Below are 9,732 nucleotides of genomic sequence, written 5' to 3' on the forward strand. Positions count from 1 at the left end.
CATCTATGGTGTCTCTTTGTATTGTTCATCTAGCACTGTTTAAACACAGCAGGTATGTCTGAATACCAAACCACCTTACTCTCCGCAGTTAATCTAAAGTGAATGCGTTATGACAAAGTGTAATGTGAGAAGTCCATGATAAAGAAAAAAGAAATAAAAATAGCTAATTCAACTCTCCCCTGAATTACCCAGTTCTGGGCCATTAAGTTTTGTATAATACACTTACGGTGAATAACACAGAGCCACGTTAGCCTAACCCTAGTGGCAAAGGACATCCTTCAAATGATCAGTTGGTACAGAACCACTGAGCATGCTGCTGGTGATTTTGCCACCACTGAGAATACCAGTGGCATACTAAGACACATTTTGTTGCTAAAGGTTCATTACAGCAACACTAAAGAGAAACAGTAAATCATTTTAGACTGATAAAACAACCTTTCAGAACTTTATATTCATGAACATTGTGGCAATAAGCTGATTAATGCAAGAGAAAATGAAGATTTAACTTTCATTTTTCAGATTTTATGCTGCACCAGCACGTCAGTGTGGAGTCATATACTTCAACTAAGTTTTCTTGGACTCCTTTAGAACAGAATTCATAAATATTGGCCAATAGAACATTCACTAGATCCGAACAGACACCGTCAAATTCCATATCACAGCGAGCTGGTGCAGGAATCATAAGGTGGTGGTGGCGACACCAGTTTTCGTTTTTGCATGTTGTCTGGCTTATCAAGCCGATTCTCACAGTAAGAGTTGTTTTTTTCGGTGTGGTAGAAGAATTATTTAATAAAGCTCGAATAAATTTTCTCTTTCGTGTCCCTCTAAAGCAAGCACTGTTCTACCATGGCTTGGGCAACCTGCCGGCCCAGAAGCCACGGCTGCTTTTGTTAGGCAAAATAATTTTACAGGAACTTTGCCGAGGAAATGTATCTGAAATTTTTTTTTGCCTAGCAAAAGTTATTGCAAAAATTGACTAACTCCAATGCTTTCACCCGTGGCTTTGTGTAGCTCAAATCGAGAAAGCAGTGACTCCAGGGTCTCCCCATAAACGATGAGGTCATTGTTGTCCTGCAATATGTAAAACCAGCCCCTCAGTGACGAAACATCGATAGTTAAAAGAAAATATCAGTGAAAAAAAAAACAGCCAAAAGATGTGCACCACTGACAACACTTTACCGGCATTTTCAGAGGTGCATGCAAAACAAAACAAAAATAATAAACACTAACAGAGAGGCGGAACAGCTTCCTGTTTGCCACCACTACCACTGGCCCTGGGACTCTTGCGGTAGCTCCGGGCCCGAACGGCTTGCATTTCTGTGGACACGTTCACCGCCTTCTTCCTGTAGATTATTTGAACAAAGATGCATAAACATAACTTTCGTTACTTTAGTGCATAAAACAGCACACATATTATTCCAGTTGGCTAAAGAAATGTGTATGCATACCTATAACAAAAGCCCTTTACCTGTTGCGCATCACAAACAATTTTTTTAAAGGTACTAGTTCTATTTATGCCATTTCATTCTGTTGGATCTTGGTTCTTTTACTTGTGTAAGTGTAAAGATTGCCATCTTTACGGACTCTCGCGCTGCCCTTAGCAGATTACAACGCAGGCAGATTGACTGTCCAGTTGTGCACAGCATAACTGACTCTGCCAACAAAATTGTCTCATATGACATCTTTCATTGCCCAATGGATACCTTCACACAGAGATCGCCAGAAATAACGAGGCTGTTCGGCTGGCTTTACTTGCGCCCATAACGGCTGTGCCTGCCCTGAAATGTTGTGCTAGATTGATGACGCTCATCTGCCGATTTGTCAAAGCTTACTCAGTTAGCATCCAGACCAACGTTTCGCAAATGGAATGTTCCCACCCCGTGATCAAGGCTTGCCTCGTCGCACTAGAGCACAACTACTCAAGCCAAGGGTTGGCTGTGTGAACGTGTGTGAACGTTTATACTGACAAGGACATGTGGCCAGTCCATCGTGTACGTTGATATTGGAGTGTTCTGCTTCTATTGCGCAGCGCACGTCGCTTGTGAGAGACTGTCACCTTCTTGGCCTGCAGTGTACGACACTCAACGAATATTTGTTCCCCAGTGGTGTGTGTTTCGACGTGATCAGGTGCATCACACTCTCGCTTTTCTAAAAGAATCTATCTTAGGTTCACGTTTGTAGCCTATTTCTGTTTTCGGGTGACATGAACTCAGACACTATTTTTTCTATTTCGATATTATTAGTGGCGTGACCTGCAGTGACCAGCCTTACTATGTATGACCTGTATTGTGTGTGTTCTACCTAGTTCTTTGAGATATGTCATCTTTCTCTTTCTTTTCTCTGCCATCCCCTTCTTCTATCTTCCAATTCTATGTTGCTGTCTCCTGCTTTCCAAGGAGTAGGCAGGTGTGTGCACCTTCCGGTGACAGTTGCCAGGCTGATTTTCACATCCCTTTCCTGTCTAGTGTATATACAGGGTGTTTCTGCAAACACTTTTAAATTTTTTTAAAGGTTGCCTGTGGCAGATAGCACAATTCTAGATCATGAGCTGGTCTATTCAAAGAGGCATACATTACTTGCAGAAAAAACTGGAATGCATAATCGACTAATTAACTTAAATTCACTAATTATGTTTTTTTACCTTGTGGCCCGTATTGCAATTAACAAATTTAGCTGCAGAGTTCGTAAGGCGGATCCACTTGGAACGAATCCTCAGGATGACACCAGTTTTAAGATATTAATTCCCGAACGTTGCGGAGAAATGTATTGGGGTCATTCCACGCGAAACGTCCCAGCCCAAAAACCGACCATCGTTGATTTTCTTGAAAAAAATTGGGCTGGATGGCTATTGTGTGAATAAGGTTTCACCAAAGTATCTTGATCGAAAAGAAATTTTTGATCACGTGAGCGCTCTTTGAAGTTTCCGCAAAGAGGGAATAGTTGGTTGGAGGTAAATTTTTTTTTATTCAAGTCTGAAACTAGGTGTAATAACAAAGTTTACTTTAGAGCATTCTAGGGGCATCCTTCTTTCATATAATGTGATAACTGAATGCATTTTAGAGTTTAGCGCGTTTATTTGGCTCAGTAAAAAAAGCAAGAAATGTTGCGTTATTAGAATTTTTTTCGCGCAAATTGTACGAATTTTTCAGCTACAATATTTTTCTTCCTTTTCGCATGTTGCTATAGTGTATGCTAAAAATAATTTGAAATTTTTAAGGCCTACATTTTTTTAGAAAAACACCTCCAAAGTTGGCAAAAAGTGGATTTTTTGCTAGATTCATGCCACATTTAAGCTTAAGGTCCTCCAGATAAAAATATGTCAGATAGCTCAATATGAGCACCGGGCTCTTAGCTTGCGATCTAGAAATTTTTATTCGAGTAAATTTTGTTTGAAGCGAGAAAAAAATTTTTGACGTCAACAAGCAATATCACCAGTAGGCATTACGTACGTGCTGCCGCTCCCCTCGTTGTCTGCTCGTTGTCCGCTGCGCGTCGCCGCCGTCTGTCGCCCAGCAGACGGCGGCTAGTATATGGGGTGATCATGTTTAAGATTTATGGAATTTTTAAAAATCGCCTGTAGCAGATATATTTCTAGTCCTTGAGCGGGATTGTTCAGAGGCGGGCAATACTTGCACGAGAAATCGAAACACGTATTGAACTAATTAACAAACAACTGCTAATTAACTTCCTAATTAATTACTTTACGGCGCATATTGCAATTTACGAATTGTAGCCGCCGAGTTTGAAAGACGCATTCACTTGAAATAATTTCCACGATGACACCAATGTTGAGGTATCATTTCCTAAAGTGTGGGACGAAATAGGTGGGCTGTTACTTTTGTGCTTTAATGCATAGATGAGCATTTTGTTAAATAAATCGCAGTTTCGCCCGAAAATCGAACCATCGATTGCCATAGCAAATTAGTGGACAGCTATAGGTAGTCGGGAAATTTGCAGGCGCAAGTTGAAATCAGCTAGTGCAAGACAGGGGTAATTGGAGATCGCAGGGAGACTCACCGTCCTGCAGTGGACATAAATATAGGCTGATGATGATGATAGGACGTAAGGATAGTAGTTTTATCGGCCGTATAAACTTGTAAACGTAAGCATACTAAGTAAATTAACAAGCATGGTGTCACACGTGCACAAGCAAACATGAACACGTCTCACTCTATGACTGCGGAAACTCGCTGTCAAAACGTTGGGGTGAGGCAGCGCGGCTGCAGCAGCGAGCGAATTGACCTTCGTGCCACCCGGAGTAGAAAGCTCCTGCCCTCCTTACTCGGCGAGTAGGGAGGGGGGGAACGTGGGGAGTAGGAGGGGGGTTCTACTCCGGGTGGCTTGTATCTTGAAAGCGATCTGCGTCGGGGACAGAGTCCACCCTGCACTGTGTTTTCACAGCATAGTTCGCGTTGATTCACGCACGCATTTTTATCTGGAGGGCCTTAAGGCTTAAATGTGGCATGAATCTCACAAAAAATCCACTTTTTGCCAACTTTGGAGGTGTTTTTGTAAAAAATATATGCCTTAAGAATTTCAAATTATTTTTAGCATACACTATAGCAACATGCGAAAAGGAAGAAAAAAATCGTAGCTGAAAATTTGCACAGTTTACGTGAAAAAAATTCTGAAAACGCAACATTTCTTGCTTTTTTACTGAGCCAAATAAACGCGCTAAATTCTAAAATACATTCAGCTATCACATTATATGAAAGAAGGATACCAGAATGCTCTAAAATAAACTTTGTTGTTACACCTAGTTTCAGACTTGAATAAAAAAAAATTACCTCCAACCAACTATTGCTTCTTTGCGGAAACTTCAAATAGCGCTCACATGATCAAAAAATTTTAAGTACTAGTTATGTTTCTACCATTTCAATCTGTTGGATCTTCCTTCTCTTACTTGTGTAGGTGCACACAAGATACATAACACTGAGAGCTCCATGAAGCTTTTACTGCTGTATGGTATCAGAACACCACCAGATTTGAACTTTGTAACATGAGTTTCCCGGATTTCGATATATTCTATTCATTTTCCGGATATAATCTCAGCTTGTTGCATATTACATAAAAACTCAGTTATTTCAGGTGCCTGAGTGAAGTTACACAATATTCAAGGTTCCTGAATTAGGCTTCCTAGTTTCATAAACACCGACTCATTACTGCCTATCGTCATCTCATCATTGCATTTTTAATAAACTGCACATCTTCCTTGTTGTTGGTCTTGCAGATTATAAAACCCTGCAATGAGCTCTGCCACACCGCATCAATCCAGCTGTGAGAACCACTGCATAAGACCTCAATGAGGCACCTATGTACTAAAATGGGAAGGGAAAGATGGGAAAAGTTTTACACTCACCATGCCACTGCCTTTCTTCACTTTGTCACGCAAGTGCGGATATTTTTGAATTAGTTGCTCCACAGCAGTGCAATAAAGTTCCTTGGAAGGATACCTATACAGAAGAGATGTATCAATATGTATTATCAGTACAGCCAGAAAACATCTCAGGAAAGCACTAAAAGCTGTAAAGAATCTTCAGAAAACCAATTAACGCAATGATTATTTCTTATGTACATTCTAAATGGTTGAAAGAAATAATTGATTATCAGCCCCTCACTCAACATAGGCCAACCTGCAAACCACTCTGTGTTCAAGCCCAAAAAAATATTCATGTAGGACAAAAGGTTATATTTTAAAGGAACTCAGGAAATACACCACGCAACTTCAGTTTCCGACATCCATGAATGCAGGCATTTAAACATACACACCTAGACAGGCAATGCAGTAAGCTGTTTATATAAAAGTGCAGGATGCAGGTGCACTACACCTCTGTTAAGGGCATATCCCTTCAGTCACGGTCTACACATTTGTAGACACGACTTATTTTCGCCATATCTGTTCAATTGTGGCAAGGAATAGATCACAAAATTAAGCTTAAGGTAAATTGAACGTTCTTGCCTCAAGTACCTCTGTTATACTTCTGAGGAAAATCTATCGCTACCAAAGATCGCCTTGGAGAAGGCACTACAGTGTTTGACGGGAGGTGCAAGGTGTTTCTGTAGCAATTGCAAACTTTTTTTTTCTAGTAATGCGTGCAACCAATAATTAACTTGTGCAAGTAATTCATGCTAGTCATTCAATTATATTTATTAACAAACACATTAATGAGTGCACAATAATTAAATACTTAATCACTGTAATTATGGTGACTCATAATAACATGCAGTCATTCTACCACCTTTACTTGCTCTTAATGGTGTCTGCAGCACCTTGGCATGAAATTATGTAAATTTCATACATTTATCGACAGCTGATCATAATTCGTGACTGAAGGGGCTATCTGGCTTGTTGTTCAATTACTACTCTTTGGCATTTACATTATAACGTTTTAAGGTAGTGAGACTATTCTGCCTGCAAGTCACCTTGCAGAAGCAGAACTTGTGTGACATTGCATTGTGGTGTAAGAATACGGGGACAAAGGCACGTGGAACCAAAAGATGCCACCCTCCAACTTATTTTATTCACAACAGTATAGCCACATTAATATGCAGCTGCCTGCAGTAGCATAACACATACCTATAAAAACTACGCCCACATAGCAGCACTTGGACAAGGCAATGCACACAATAGCTACCCAAATATACATCTAGAGACTAAATTTCTTCATTAGCAAGAGCCAAAGAAGCCTGGCTGGCGTAATTGTAATGACTACGCCGGATGTCTTTCACGTTTTTTTAATGCAGTGAAAGGCATCAGTAATCACATCAGTGGCACATGTTCCTTATTGTGTGGGTTTTTCGTGTAGTTGTTTTGCTTTTTAGTTATGAACCAACTAGCCTGAGAATAAGTGCTTCTGTTTATTTGGGCTCAGCACTTTTTTCTTGCTATTGGAATGTTACTGCAGGCAGTATACAGGGTGTTTCAGCGTACACTTACAAACTTATTTAAAGGTTGCCTGTGGCAGATAGCACAATTCTAGTTTATGAGCTGGTCTACTCGAAGAGGCGGGCATGCAAAAAAAATTGAAATGCCTAATCGACTAAGTAACAAAAGTGCACTAATTAAGTTCTTTAACTAGTCACTGTATGGCCCTATTGCAATTTAGAAATTCTAGCCGTGGCGTTCGAAACGCGGATTCACTTGGAACGAATTGTCAGGATGACACCAGCTTAGAGATATTGATTCCCAAAATTTGCGGAGAAATGCATTGGCGTTCCAGGTACGTTTGTGCTCGAATACATAAACGATGTTAGGAAAGTAGTTAATTAGTGAATATTGTTAATTAGTCGATTACGCCTTTCAATTTTTTGTAAAGTAATGTCCGCCTCCGAGTAGCCAGCACATGAACTAAAATTGTGCTATGTGCCCCAGGCAACCTTTAAAAAAATTTTAAAGTGTTCGCTGGAACACCCGGTATTAAAACAGTTGTGCCCTCTTGAATAGTTGGCCTGTTGCATCTGTCCCAAAATGTGTGCTTCAGTTCCCTGCAGGTTACATAAATTTGCAATCGATTTCCTGATAGTCTGGTACACAACAAAATTGTCAGCATAGCACTGGTTCAAAAGCCTCATTCACTTGTGCTGTGGACTGCCTTTTGTTCATTGCAATGACAAAGAATATTTTCACTGTAGTTGCCTAGAGCTTGTTCAGCTACGCGATTACTGCACTTTGCAACGGGCCTTGAGAAGGATGGTATTGCAATATGAGTTGGGCACTCACATTTAAATTGCTTACCAGTTCAACTGGTTTTTTAGGCAATTCCCTACACTAAGTAAGCAGTTCCACCTGGTTCACTAGTTGTTGCAGCTGGGAATCCGCTAATAACCACTGCATCTAGTAAGAACCAGTCGAGTATTTTCACTATTGCACAGCATATACAAGAAGTTTAGTGGTTTCTGTGACTAAAAAAAAGCATCATATAATTTGTTTACCACATATCTTAAAACTAAAAAAAAGCAAGAAGAACCTGAAGGAAGCTGTGGGAAGTGTTAGTACAACCAAAACCACTCGAAGATAGTGTACAAATGTGTGAAAACTATCCCGAGGTTCAATGGGAAGCTATAGCTGTCATAACTTCACCTATAGGGAGTATACGTGTCTGCAATATCACACTATAATAAGGTCAACAGCTGTTCCAGTTTATAAACATTAGTTTTCATATCTCGATTCACCACTAAAACACTGCGTGAGAAGTTAAATTTTGTGCTGTAATATACCACTTGCGCAAAAGCAAAAAAAAGAAAACGAGTTGACACAGGAAAGAAAGACAAATAGACATGAGGCATTAGTGCTATGATTCAAACTGCCTGCCTTGACACCGAAGATGACTGCCCAACGACTGTGTTATGATGGGAGCCTGTTTTCGCTAGTTTGATGAAAAAAAGAAGGCAGCAGTACCGCGACAGCAGTCTCAGCAGCACTGTGAGAGGCTTACCACAAAACGTTTACCACCAGAAATAGCTGTGCTTTCTATCAGCATTAACCTAGTGAAATTTTTTTTTTAGTGGTACAACTAGTTTATTGCCAAATTCAGTCGCCCCAGACCAGTAAGATACCAGTAAGACCTATAAATTTTTTTTGGCACCAGGTGCTTTGAACTAATAATTCTACAATAAAAAAGTCCACCAGTAATCAACATTAGGGACCAGTGTGATTGCAATCACTGCGGTCCTTAACAGGTGGGGCTGGAGGCTAAATTCTATGTAAGTTGACATAACATGGGACCAGACATTAGGTTAATGCAAAAGCACTGCTTACCGTGCTATCTCGAAACACGCTTGAAAAAGGCGGTCAATGATTGCCCACCTCACCGGCCCCCCAAAGGCTCTTTTCGCTGTAGGACCTCTTCGTATGGGCCGAATGATGGCAATTTGAAGTCCAAATAGTCGAACTGCTTTTGAAGTGGCACATGCACCTGATGATGGAGAAGCCATCACTGAAAAGGATTGTTATTGTTAAGTTCACAAAATAGTAACTGCTTTTAGCTGCAGTGAATTACAAAGGGCCTTTCTGTGCTTTTTCTATGAAGTACCAGCTCTTACCTGAGACCAAGACGCTCATCAGGGGGGCCAGCATTGTCAGGGAATTATGACATCTGCCTCTAGGTCAATAAAGTCATCCAGGTCGTCGCCGTGGACCTGGAGCTGAACAAAGGATTTTAATTATAAATATCAGTGTTTCTTGGGTGCACACATACTATTACAGCTCTTCCAGTGCCTATTGGTGCAGCCTGCTCACAGCCCAAAGGGGCAAGAATAGAAACATATTACACACGGTATAGACTCACGTTACGTTACAACCTCTTAAGACTTTTTCTCGAGCTGATGGCGCAGTTTCCTATTGATATTTTTATCCATGTAACGACTAAACTCAAAAATTATCCAAGAACTACACAAACGTGTAGCTACTTACAACATGCGACTGAGTGGCACGTGATTTATTGATCGGGGATGAATAAGGGCATGCAAAGAGTGTCACATCATGTTGCATGCTATTAATATTAACTTTAGTGTGGTGATGGGTCATGCACCAGAGGCCTCAGGAGAGCACCTTGATAAAGCAGAAAATCCAGAGCACTGAAGTAGCATTATATTATATATTATATATATATATATATATAATATATATATATATATATATATATAGAAAAAATATATGTAGTTGTTTTTTCATCCATTTTGATTTTCATTATTTTTATCATTGCTTTGACTCAATAAGGGCAAGTAATTTCC

The 9,732-nt window shown here is 40.2% G+C and overlaps 1 long non-coding RNA gene across 1 annotated transcript; it reads right to left on the bottom strand.

The window, feature by feature from the left end:
- Window positions 1–924: 924 nt before the first annotated feature.
- LOC125941886 (uncharacterized) lies at window positions 925–8,820 on the bottom strand. The gene is made up of 3 exons (XR_007464662.1): window positions 8,759–8,820; window positions 5,360–5,453; window positions 925–1,071 (listed from the first exon to the last, which is right to left on the bottom strand). It is a non-coding gene; the product is annotated as an uncharacterized LOC125941886 (long non-coding RNA).
- Window positions 8,821–9,732: the final 912 nt, after the last annotated feature.

The sequence above is a fragment of the Dermacentor silvarum genome, unplaced genomic scaffold, assembly GCF_013339745.2.
Source record: "Dermacentor silvarum isolate Dsil-2018 unplaced genomic scaffold, BIME_Dsil_1.4 Seq542, whole genome shotgun sequence".
In the NCBI taxonomy this organism is placed as follows: domain Eukaryota; kingdom Metazoa; phylum Arthropoda; class Arachnida; order Ixodida; family Ixodidae; genus Dermacentor; species Dermacentor silvarum.